Genomic DNA, 12,535 nt, shown 5'->3' with positions numbered 1-12,535 from the left:
TCCATCCCTTCTCTGGTTGATGGCCCATGGCACAGTCAACATAACACATTGTGTACACTACATATCTCTGGTACCAATATGGTTGTGAGGACTACCCTAGCATTTCTGATCATCCACATGCTGTACTTCATGCACATAGGTACATGCAAATATTTATCTTTCATGACATGGTAAGTAGACCCGGGTAATACCCATTCATCTATGGGCTGTCCTGACAAGGATGACTTGGACCGCGAATGGGCAGATATTGGGCGAATGCTCTGATCATTGGTAGAGTTGCCACCTTTTCATATGACCAGGATGGGACATTTTCGGGACACACATCAGAGTTTACAGGCCAACACATACCCACGGTCAATACAAAGGATAGTACTTTAGTTTTATGCATAAATATAAGCTTTTATTGTTGTAGCGGTTTAGTTGCTTATTCTGTTTTGTTTACTTGCTTATTGTGTTTCTTGTAACATTTAGGTATTTTATATACGGAAATAAGTATTATATGGGACTATTACATAAAATATGGGACATAATTATGTCCTACAATCGCAGGACATTTGACATTTATAATGGTTATGGTATGGGCACAACAGGGGACTGTCCCTCACAATGTGGGACAGGTAGTAACCTTAACCATTGGGCTAGGCTTAGCAATTGGCGACGTGCTAACACGATGCATTTCGCTTCCACTTGGTATAACTATTGACACTACAATGGAATACGGGCACAGGGTTTTAAATATCATTTGTTCGAGGGACGGGGACTCAATATTCAGCTACGTGACTGTGTTTACTTTTTATTTTGGTGTTTGCAAAACTGTCTTGTATGCTTTGCATACATTTCGGTATCGATGGACACTGACAGGAGTGATTACTATTAGAGGCAGGCTGTACTAGTCAGCATTTTAGGTTGCGCGTATGCAGCCGACATGTTCATGCCTCCGTGCAGTGCTTGGACACACCCCCTGCACTCGCGCACGTTTCTGATGCACGTGGACATTATGGCAGCATGCCTTAATTAATACGCATGTGGTGCTGCTGCGCCATCTCTATGCCACATGGTCGGCGCAAGGCTAACGCCATCCTTGTGCTGAGCTTCATGAATCCCGGGGTATGTTTTTTTGGAAATGCTTTGACAAATGCATAATATTGTGTAATATTTCCTTAATATATCTAACTGTGTTATTTCAAAGTATCAGCCTTGCAATTGTAGTACTACCTGTTTATCTCATTAGATATAACTGGCATACGTAAATTGTGAATACTATTGTAATCTTCCTTGTAGCTTTTCTCCCCAGGTCTCCGCTGAAAACGGGCTTCTGACCCAGACGGACACTACCCGATTAACAAATGAAATAAATAAATAATAAAAATATATAAATACAAAGTTTGGCTGGTAAAGTATTATTGAACTCCAGGATTTCTAATTAACATACTCTCCAAAATGCTATCCATAAAATGTTTTACAAGCAACAGTTCAGAGGTATGCTTACCTGCAGTATGAATGATCATACTTTTGGTAACCATTTGTCTCAGCTGCCCACACATTTGCAGAGCATGCTTAATTTTCCTCATATTTCTGCCCTATACCTTGCAAAATTTTTGTTTTTCTCATAAATTGCTGAAGGCATCCGAGGAAGAATAATACCACACATTAATTTTATAATTCTTAATTAAAAAAGACAGAGGTATGCAAACAGCTACAAAGGCCATTTTTTTCTGTATTTTCTGTCTTTTACTACATTGACATACTAGAAAGTATAAGCTCTATTATAGAAAAACATTATTTAAGAAAGGTAAGAAATTTCTTACTTAAATAATGTCATTGTATAACAGCAATACTTTAATCCTGAATGGGGATCTCAAAGGAGTTATTCATGGTTGGCTTTGTTTGATCACTCTGGTGAAACCATACCAATTGTGGATAAATCCTGTGATACCCACACCTCGTCATGAGATATTGGTTAAATATTACATGTACTAAAGCTACTTAGTTTAACACAGTGTTGCCACTATTTTGTTACTTTTATGAATCTCTAAATACTATTGTATTGTTGTCATTCTGACTCCTTTTCATACTACCTTCAAATGTGCATTACTGCAACATTTCTGTGTGACTCCTTGTGCTGAAACTGAAAAAAAAAAACAGGTAAGATTTCTTTTTCACAGTTTATTTAAAGAAGACACACTTTTATTTTAGGATGACACTCCAAAGTTCTTTATTATCTTTTCAGCATTTTCTTTGATTTGTCTATGCTTTTCTGATTAATTTTGAAATATTAATATTTTGTTTTAAACATTTTAATGCTGCGAAAGACATACTATAAACAATGCTCTACAGAACAGTTATCTGTTTGTGATTAGTGAAGGTTGGATAAAAAGGTATACAGCAGAAGCACTTTTCACTTCATTAACATCCTACATATTCACAGCACAGGAATAACTCCCCAGTCATATCTTCTGCATCCAATTGCTTAGTCAGTTTTAAGTGCTCAGCAGTTTCTTAAAGAGAATATGTAACAGTACGCTGATATGGATTTTCTACCTTGTTTGGTTTCAAAATTCTTTACCTAAACAATTGCACTTTAATGGATCAGCACATTATTAAAGCAAATGTTCTAGGTTAAACCTGCTGACTAACCTAAATTCCATTTTGTAAGGCTCGTATAACATCATAGAGGTCAAACAACTTAATAAGTATGTTAATACCATTCTGTTAGATTTACAAATGTCCATTAATTATACTATTGGTATACACCAGAACAGTATTGCCCATATTATTATAACAAATAATATTCATTGCATCGAATCATGCTCTAAGCAATACCTACCATACAATACTTTAAGCATGGTTTTCAGACTTTACATTGTTCATATTTAGGTATAATTATTTTATGGCTATGTGATGACTTGTATTTAGACAGTAAACATTTTAGTCCTCATGCATTATCAATCATTTCAAAGTAAAATGTTACAGCTGTTGTGCAGTGTATTAAAAGAATGCCAGGTCTGGTTTGTTAGCTGGTAAGCAGAAACTCAAACATAACAAGAAACAATATAGTTAACAATGACTATAGTGATATGTGATAAAATCTTATAGAATAATGTCTACTGTATGGAATACTTGATTTAGAGTGTCTTGCAGTTAAATGTTTCTTAGTGTTGCATTTTTCAGTTTAAAATATTAATTCATTCATATATTGATTCATTGATCAATCCTTGTTTTATCATATTAAGGGTACAGAGGAAACCAAAGCCTGTCCTGGTACTCACTGGGCAAGAGACAGAGAACCCCTGTTGGACAGGACACCAGTCCACTGCAGGACATACAAGTTGTATGCACACCTATAGGCAATTTAGAGACATGCCATTTCACCTGTTACCATATATTTGTGATCTGGGATGAAAGAAAAAGACTCTTTCTAAAGTTCACCTTGACAGAGCAAAGATATACATGCTCTGCAAAGTCAGGAATCTACCCAGGAAAACAACCAGAAAATGAAGTGCTCTGAAGCGACAATGCTAACTGTTGCACCAAAGATGAATTAAGAGAGAAACAGAGGGTAAGAGAGGAAGAAAAGAGAGAGATAAGGGAATTACTTTTCTTTACTACACATCAATGAGTTGATTCATGCAAAAGTAAAATGCAAAATGTGTATAGCACTTTGTACGGCTAGTAGAATACAATGAGATGTTTTCCTCAAAGCATACAATATTCTTTGAAGCCTTTTAGAGGCGATTAGTTCTTCAGCCTTAACTAGTTGGTAACTGGAGAGTTAAGGGCAGATAATCCTGCTAATGGTTGCCTAATATATTTGCTCATCTGTAGTATGTAGGGGAATTGGACAGCACTATTTACGATATGCCATATGACCTAAGTTAAAAGAAAGTTTTCACAGTCTGAGATACACCAATAGGACAGGGCTCCTTTAAGGCAATATGTAATGCATGCTGGGAATAGATGTGGTATACTTCCTGTACAGGCATTCATCTGTATTCTTTGCTGGGTAAAGATTCCAAATGCTGTATCATGTATGTGTGTTTTAATAAACGCATATTTTACAGATATATGTTTCTTGTCAGGTAGTATTACCGATTTTAAATTATATCAGAATATAGAAAAATCATAGGTACTTAGTGCAAAGAAAAATCTGAGCCAGATTTCTTCTCATTCCTCCACATTTTGTAAGACTAGGCCCTACCAGTGAGTCAAGAAGCTTTATCTAAGTAGACAGCAAAACTGAAATGCAACAAGTTGACTACATCACTAGCTGAAATATTTCAAATAAAAAAAAAATGAGACAATGGCTAAAAAGAAAACCATGTGGAAAGGAGGGGGCTTTTATACCCATACTATGAGATATTCTAGCAGAAAACTCACAGGCTTTGGAGCAAAGGTTTCATTTATTTAGTAATGTGACTGGGTTAAAAAGTAAGACCACTGATGCATTAAAAACTTTTTTGTATGCGGCTGCTGAGAAAGTGATTGAAGTATAACATACATTTAAAGTATCTGCAGAACAAACAACTAAATAGTAATTAAAGAAAATTTCAGGCAATACTGAGAGCCAAGAAAGAATATGACCTGTGAAACATTTGCATTTCATAAAAAAATTAGGGCCAAATGGAAATTAACTGATACTGAGTTAAAGGCTGAATTTACATTTGAAAAGTCTATGTATAACATGGGTCCCCTTTAGATGATCAAACTTTTAAATGCTCAATTTTCATATGGCTGAAACCATATGATCAAACTTCTAAAAGTTTGAACGTTCTGAATGGAGATCTCCATAGAGCGCAGAATGGGAAGATTTCTCTTTTCTGCAATGTAGTGCGATCTTGGAGTTGGTATATTTAAATAGTGGGAGTGTGTGGGGGGTGCACGGGGAGCTTTCTCCCCTGCTAGTAACGTTTTTTTTTCTATTTATTTATTTATTTTTTACATGTTTGAACATTTAAATCTCAGCCATATGAAAGTTTAACTTTTAAATGTTTGATTATATAAAGTAGACCCATATATATATATATATGCTTTACATTGAAAACCATGAAACTGTATTGGTCGACCTGCATGCGGTCTAATGGCAGTTTTCAAGATGGCAGAATGTTGAACCAAATGTATCAACTACACTACAGCAAATGGATAGTGTAGTTCAAGTATTTGGGTTTGAGATTGTGCAGGGAGATCACGGTACAGAAAGGAACAGGGAATTAGCCCATTTCCTCACTGTAGTGCGATCTTGGATTTGGTATATTTAATGTGCACGGGGTGTGGGGGCACAACCCCCCCTGAAGAATAGTAGAATCAATGTACCACTGACTGTAGAGTGTAATGGTACATTAATGTGCATAGCAGGAGGTGAGTGATGTCACCTCCTGCTATGTCGAATGCATCAAACTTCGGATGTCATATTCATTTTTGCATTGGTTGCTGTTTCAAAATTCTGAATTCAGCATTTCAGGTTGACATTCTGAACAGCTGACAGAAGTGGATTCGGAATTTCAACAGTAAACATATATATATATATATATATATATATATATATATATATCTATATATTTATATGAAAGAAATACAGCTGGATGAGCATGTTATTTGCAAACTCAGTTTGCAAAAAAGTGTCTGACTTAAAATGAAACTATCAGAACTGTGGTTATGGCAGAGAACAACAGTCCAGAAAAACATAAGGGCAATAAATAGTTGTAGGATGTAATGCAAGTCAATGAAACAAACATGGTGTCTTTTGAATGAAACTGTTGTAAGAGATGTGATTGCAATCATGAAGCCAGAGCCTGGTCTGTAAACAATTGAGATGTGAAAATGCAAATATAAATAATGTTTCCAAGATGTGCTCAGTGAGGGCAGAATACAGAATTTTGCATACAATTTGCAATTGATGCTCAGGTGCACTGGCAAAAGCAGGATACGTTCAGACTCAGAGAATGAACTAGTATTGAGAACAGCTTCCAAATGCCACCAATGTGAGTGTTATTAAAAGTTAAATTACTGGACTAAAATATGTGTGATTTCTAGAGCTGAATGCTTGTCCTGAATGACAGCTCAGTTAAAGACTTTGGCGTGCAAGGCACATCAAATGTTTCAGTGTTTACTTTTTTAACATTTCTAGATCACCTGCTCCCACTGAAAGAACATCTGAAGATAAAATGTATGTATATGTATGCATAAAAATAAAATGCTCAGATTAATATTCTAAGTAGTATCTCTGCAATAAGCAACATCGTGGGCAGGGTTTCTCTCTTTTTTAATTTCTCCAAGACTTTTGGGTTTCTAATACCATGACAGGAATGGACTCCATTCCTAAGTGAAAGTATGATTAAAGTTCATGAAATTAGTGCAGCTTCCATCCTTTATGTTAGCTGAAAGTGCTCTTTGCAGCACCTGCAATGTGCCCAGAAGTGACTCCTCAGGGTTTCCTCCCTTTTTAATTTGTGCAAGTCTTTTGGGTTTCTAATACCATGATGGAAATGAACCCCATTCCTGATTCAAAGTATGATTAAAGTTCATGAAATTAGTATTGTTTCAATCTTTGATGTTAGCCAGAATTGCTTTTTGCACCACCCACAGATGTCTCCTGCTCCTCCTGTTTTTCCTTACTTGGGAGACTCGTTGATCCAGCATGCTGTGATGGAAACTGTAACTAAATCCATCACTTCACAGGTATTCCACAACTTCAACTTCTATTTGTTTAATTTCTACTTTACTAATCTTCTGTTCTACATTTCCTCTTTGCGATCTTATTTGTATTGTGATATTTTCCATATACAGATGACTTTGCCTGTATTTCTCTTCGAATATCTTTGGTGCTGCTTTTTTGTATTGATTAATTTGGCTTTCTCCTTTGCATAAATATTGCATCATATCAGATCTCTGTTTCTTCCCCATCTCTATATTTCTTTTTTATACCTTTCAAAAATATCTGGATGTTGTTGTTCATATTTTCACACTCCCTCAGCCACTTCGTTTTCCAAATGGCCCAAGGTTTTTGGTCTATATAATGTTTTTCATACATCTGTTGTATTAATGAACACAGATTAGCAGTTGAAGCTTTTGACAGTTTTTTTCTTGTGCAAGAATTTTTCTTTCCTCTAACTTCTCTCTTAATCCTTTTGTATATTTTCTGTCTGGAAATTCTGGACTTCTTTTATAATAGTAACAATACATAATTGCTTTCTTATCCTCAAAAGATCACTTGATCATCTTTATGGCTCTTTTTTGCCTATCAGCTTTTGTGATTTTTGTGGACTACTACTTCCTTCTACAACAGGGATGAGGGGCATCCTCCCCCTGAGCATGGCCTAACCCCAATGGAGGAATGTTTCTGTGTCTTTACAATTCTACACAGTCATTTTTTTCCAGTCCTGGCACCAGTGTGCCTACCAGAATTGGGCACTCTCTTATCCTAGGTCTTGTGAACCCAGCTGTCTTTTTTATTTGTTAGCTTACTTCGGACCATGATATATGCTGTATAAAATACAGTCTATATATCAGTGTCATCTTAGTGAGATTTTTGTGAAAAACAGGGTCCACCTCATGAAGGTACTCATCAAGACTCGAGGATGAATTCAGTTCCAGCAGTACTACTCTCCTTTGCTTGCTGATTTATTATCTCTCCATTCAGACCCCCACATCTCTCAATTCAGACCACTATATCTTCATGTAAAGATGTTAATATTTTTAGCCAGAAGTTAGGTACAACATCTAGGCCTGGGGTTTTCCATTTAGGAGCTTTTCTTAACATTGTTTGAATTTCTCTGGGCGTTACTTCATCCCATTTCATATCCTATACATTTGAACTTCTTATTCTTTCTTTTACTTGTTCTAGTCATTCAGCATCTTTGTTATGTTCCACAGGATCTTCATAGATATTTCTCAAAAATGTATCTATTTCTTCTTTTTTGGGTGGTGTTTCAGTTCCTTTTTCTTGAATTGTCTTCTTCTCAGGGTTTCCTGTAAGCAGTTGGGTACAATCAGACATATCCATATCTGCAAGTAAAATTATATAAAAGCAATACTGATTAGATACCTTATGTTATTTCAGAGGCAATCATTCTTGTAGTCAGACAGTGTACTGCAAGGAATAGGAAAAAGCAGTCCAGGAAGGACATCCTTAGATATCCGTGATGAGCTTGACAATTCTTGAGAAATGTAGTGGCTTGTTTACTGAAATGGAGTGTTTACCAGAGAAAGCAGCATAAAGGTAGACCCAAAATAAAACCTGTAATATGTATCTCCCGCCAAGTGCCACTGGCCAAGACCTGAAACAAAATAGAGCAGAATGGATCAACAGCATTGTGACAGAGGTGAGGCCCAGTACAACAAGGGTATGTATTAAACCCCAAGACCAAAACAGAGACAAAAGGGGGGAGGCAGAGAGACAGATAAACATAGAGACAGACAGGCAGACATACTCGCTGAAGGCAATGTAGGAAATTGTGTGAATGATGTCCATAACCAAATTCTCAGCACTGACTGTAAACTATGGGTTCCTGCACATAAAGTTAGAGTCACAAACATCAAACTTACACATTCAACACCACTGGGGTAATGTAGATCCATCATAATGCCATTTGAAATATTTTTATCAAAGGAAATCTTCCAGACAGCTATATCTCAAATAGTAGAAGACCTCAAGGTTGTACTGAACGTAATTAATGGCACATTATTGTATGGCGAGTCAAAGCCAGAAGGTGATTTACATTTGGAAAAAAATTACTAGAGAGACTGTGATTCCATAGTGTGAGAGTGAATATAAAAAATGTCAAATCTATGTGAACATCATTAATTATAAAGTGCAAGTAACCGACTGAAAAAGTGCATCAGCAGACAAACCAAGGGGCAGAACTGTATTACAATGGTCCTTAAGCATGGTGCTGTACCCGGATAAACATATTCCAAACCTATCTGTCAAAGGAAGCTGCTAGAATATAAATTAGAATTTTAGTGGGAGTGTAAGAGCAATGCAGCAATGTGCTGGAGAAGCCGGTTGCAGAGGCCCTAACTCTGGCTTCAAGATTATGTGATTTCTTCAGTCTGAGATAAATTTATTGATTTAATTTTACAGTTTGTTCTGATGATGTCTACAGCATGGTAAAGTAGATGAAAGCATTTAATAAAATAATTGCTAAAAAGATCTTTCATTGTTTGGCTGTGTTGGGTTAATGTTAATGGTGTGCAGGTTTTCAGGCTGTTGCTAGTCTGTTTTATTCTATTTTTTAAGTTTGATTTTTGGAATTTTTCAGTGCCCTTTGAAATATTTAACATTGGAGTAAATTTATTTCACAAGGAAATTTCTTTCACGGGTACTGCTTATTACAAGATGTAATGTGTATCTTAAATTGTTTTGTCGTGGTCTGATAGGTGCTATTTTCTGATCCCAGGTTCTGTGGATTTTATTTAATTGAATTACTTTGAAAGGTGCTGCACTGTTATTTGATATGAGGTAGTGAGAAGTAATAGCTAACTCCTGGCAGCAGAAATATTTTACTTTGTTTTTAAACAGCAGAAAGTTTACAACACACAGTGGTTTATGATAGTGGACTGACAACATATGCAGTGGTGGTGTAAGAGAAGCAACCCCACCACTGTGGTAATTCATCTCTCAATTGCTCCCCCTCTAGACTTCATCCCTGAGTTACTGGCATAGCAACAGTATGACCAACATTGCTTGTGCCTTACCTGATTGCACACAGAACACCCCACTCCCCTCATCCTAGATGAAGTCAAAAACCATCACCTCATTATTTCTTTTCCCTCTTGCTAACCACATCATGTCCCCAAGCTGCTAACAGAATTTGAGTAACAGTGGTTGTGCAGACAAAAAATGTGTTTCTTTTATCTTAGTTGCATGTAGAGTAGTACTCTGGATGTTTAAATGTTCATGTTCTATGAAACACAGTGATGTAAAAGTAGACATTTGTACAATTATTTTGCCATGGAAGAAGGTCTAACATATACTGCTAGTTTTTAATTGTACAGATGGCACTAAATGCACAGTTCGGCAACTGCCTACAGAAACGTGAGCTACAGGATTTGTTTTTTCTTTTTACCATGTATTTAATTTATAAATATTAAGTCAGGCATAGTGCCTAAATAGTAAACTAAAAGGGAGTGCAGATAAATGAATCACTTTGCACTGAACAAAAATATATTTTTTGTATAGCAGCGCTTTTCTTGTATTACATCATATTTCTTATGATGTATGCTAAAAGCAGAACATCGTCTAGTTCAATAAAGGGAAAAGAGCATTCTGTGGTTAATCATATCTCATTACTTATTTGAAGACGGGGGGGGGTTAGACTTAAGGAATATGCAACACCTACTCCACCTGTAGAACTGAGAGGCACACAGTTAACATAATGATGCAAAGGACGAATAGCCAGATGCTGAATTCTATCACAGGGATGAGTTAATGTATAGAAAACCCGTGGGAGAAGAATAATGATGAAAACAGTAGAAATTTAACCTCGGGGTAGTAACAGTTATGTGGACAGTGAAGAGCAAGGTGATATAGAGGGACATAATGCAGCAAGATGAATGACAGTACACTGTGCAAGTATGACAATAATAGCTGGATCTAAGTCTAAAAGTGACAGGGAGCCATATTGCATGTGGAATGTCACTGCATGGGTGACACCAGGCAAAGCAACTTAGAACATAATATAGATAACAGAGATCATCAGATGGGCAAGGGAGATGAATTAGTGTAGGAGGAAGTGGTGTAGTAGGGTGAGTGCTGCATCTGTTGAGCACTATCCCTTTTGCTTGTTCCTTAGGATGGTGCTTGTTGAACATCCCTGTCTCACCTAATTATAACTGTGCTAGCTGTAGACCATACACAGCAGGTAAATGAGGAGATCTACATGTTCTGCCAGTCAGAAAATGCTGCCTTAACATTATATATATATATATATATATATATATATATATATATATACATATATATATATATATATACATATATATATATATATATATATATATATATATCTATACATACATATATATATATATATAAATATATATATACATACATATATATATATATATATATATATATATGTATATATATATATATATATATATATATAATTAAATATATATACACAGACACATATGTATCTCTCTCTCTCTCTCTCTGTCTCTATAATATATATATATATATATATATATATATATATATATATATATATATATATCTATATGTGTGTGTGTGTGGTACATCTAACTTAGCTTTACACATAGCATTAATCTCCATACTTTGCTGTTCTACAGCTTCATTTGCAGCAGTCAGACACTTTGACCTTACGAAGGATCATTTATTCCTTTCAGCAACAAATATAGAGGCTGCCATTTGTATTTCACCTTACATTGCAGTCATGGGCTACTGCTTTGATTTTTGCCTGTACCTTCCCAGCATTCTTGTCTGTTTCTTAGGCCAGTTTTGTGCGAAGATGCTTTACAAAGTAATCTTGTCTGTGCACATGACTGCAAATGTTATGATCTGATGGAATGGCTGCAGACAACAAATTACAGTCCAGCAACAGCTTTACTTGCCGTGAAAGAGAATGTAAAACACAATAGGTATAGTGACTCATTGTGTTCACACTGCCCTTTAGAATTACATTTCCATTACATTTTTAGGTATATCAGTTGCAGCTGTTGACTTCAAATCAAAGGGGGGCTGCAGGAGACAGATGAATGAGTGGGGCCAACAGAAAGGGGTGTAGCCAACCAGAAAGGGGTGGAGCTATGCTAAAAAATGCAAAAACTGGGACTTTAATTAAATACACTGCCCTGGGTACCAAACAGTCATTATGAGAGTCCAATCAAGATAAAATGAATTGTAGAAGAAAAAAAATATTTCAATGCATTGTCTACATGACAGCTTACTTAATATCTAGATGGAAACAAAAAGGTTGTGAGGCATGAAAAATAAATTACTTTTTAAATACATTACTGGAATGCCAGTCAAAATCAAGTATAAAAAAACAAGCAGCACTCAACTCAAACCTCTTCTCCTTGCACTGCAGTTCTAATTATAATTTATATTCAGCTTTATAAAAGTACCAAGTAACATGTGGAAAGTAGCAATCTTTGTGATACCCCCACTTGTAAAAATGTTTCTTATCCAAAAAAGACCTGCTGCCTGACAACTATCTACTTGTTTCATGGGGAAAACATGATCAAAGTAAAAAATGAACAGCCAACAAGAAACAAGCTCAAGATAAATTGCTTAAAGGATTACTGCACAGGTTATGGACTACACATGAAAGATTGGCATTCTGTTTAGTTTACGGGTAAAGCCTGCAAAGATGACTGCAAGTCTCCAACAAATATAATGAGCTTCTGAAAATACTGTAATCCTGTTGTTTATTACAAATACTGTCATATGCATTTCAATACCTAAGGCTTATACGCTACCTAGTTATGTAAATATTCTCTACATGGCAACAACAAAACGGCTTTCAATGTTGATAATTCTTTCACAGTATGCTTATTAAAGTTTACTTGCATCTTA

At 35.8% G+C, this 12,535-nt stretch overlaps 1 protein-coding gene across 6 annotated transcripts in view; it reads right to left on the bottom strand.

Annotated features, from left to right (window-relative positions):
• Positions 1-12,535, bottom strand: part of VWC2L (von Willebrand factor C domain containing 2 like) — an 819,803-nt gene that overhangs the window by 142,151 nt on the left and 665,117 nt on the right. The gene's annotated exons all lie outside the window — the stretch shown is intronic.

Source organism: Protopterus annectens, chromosome 6.part1 (assembly GCF_019279795.1).
Source record: "Protopterus annectens isolate FY-2018-M chromosome 6.part1, PAN1.0, whole genome shotgun sequence".
NCBI classification, from domain to species: domain Eukaryota; kingdom Metazoa; phylum Chordata; order Ceratodontiformes; family Protopteridae; genus Protopterus; species Protopterus annectens.
The sequence above is the reverse complement of the archived record's forward strand: the minus strand, read 5'-3'. Positions and strand labels throughout refer to the sequence as shown.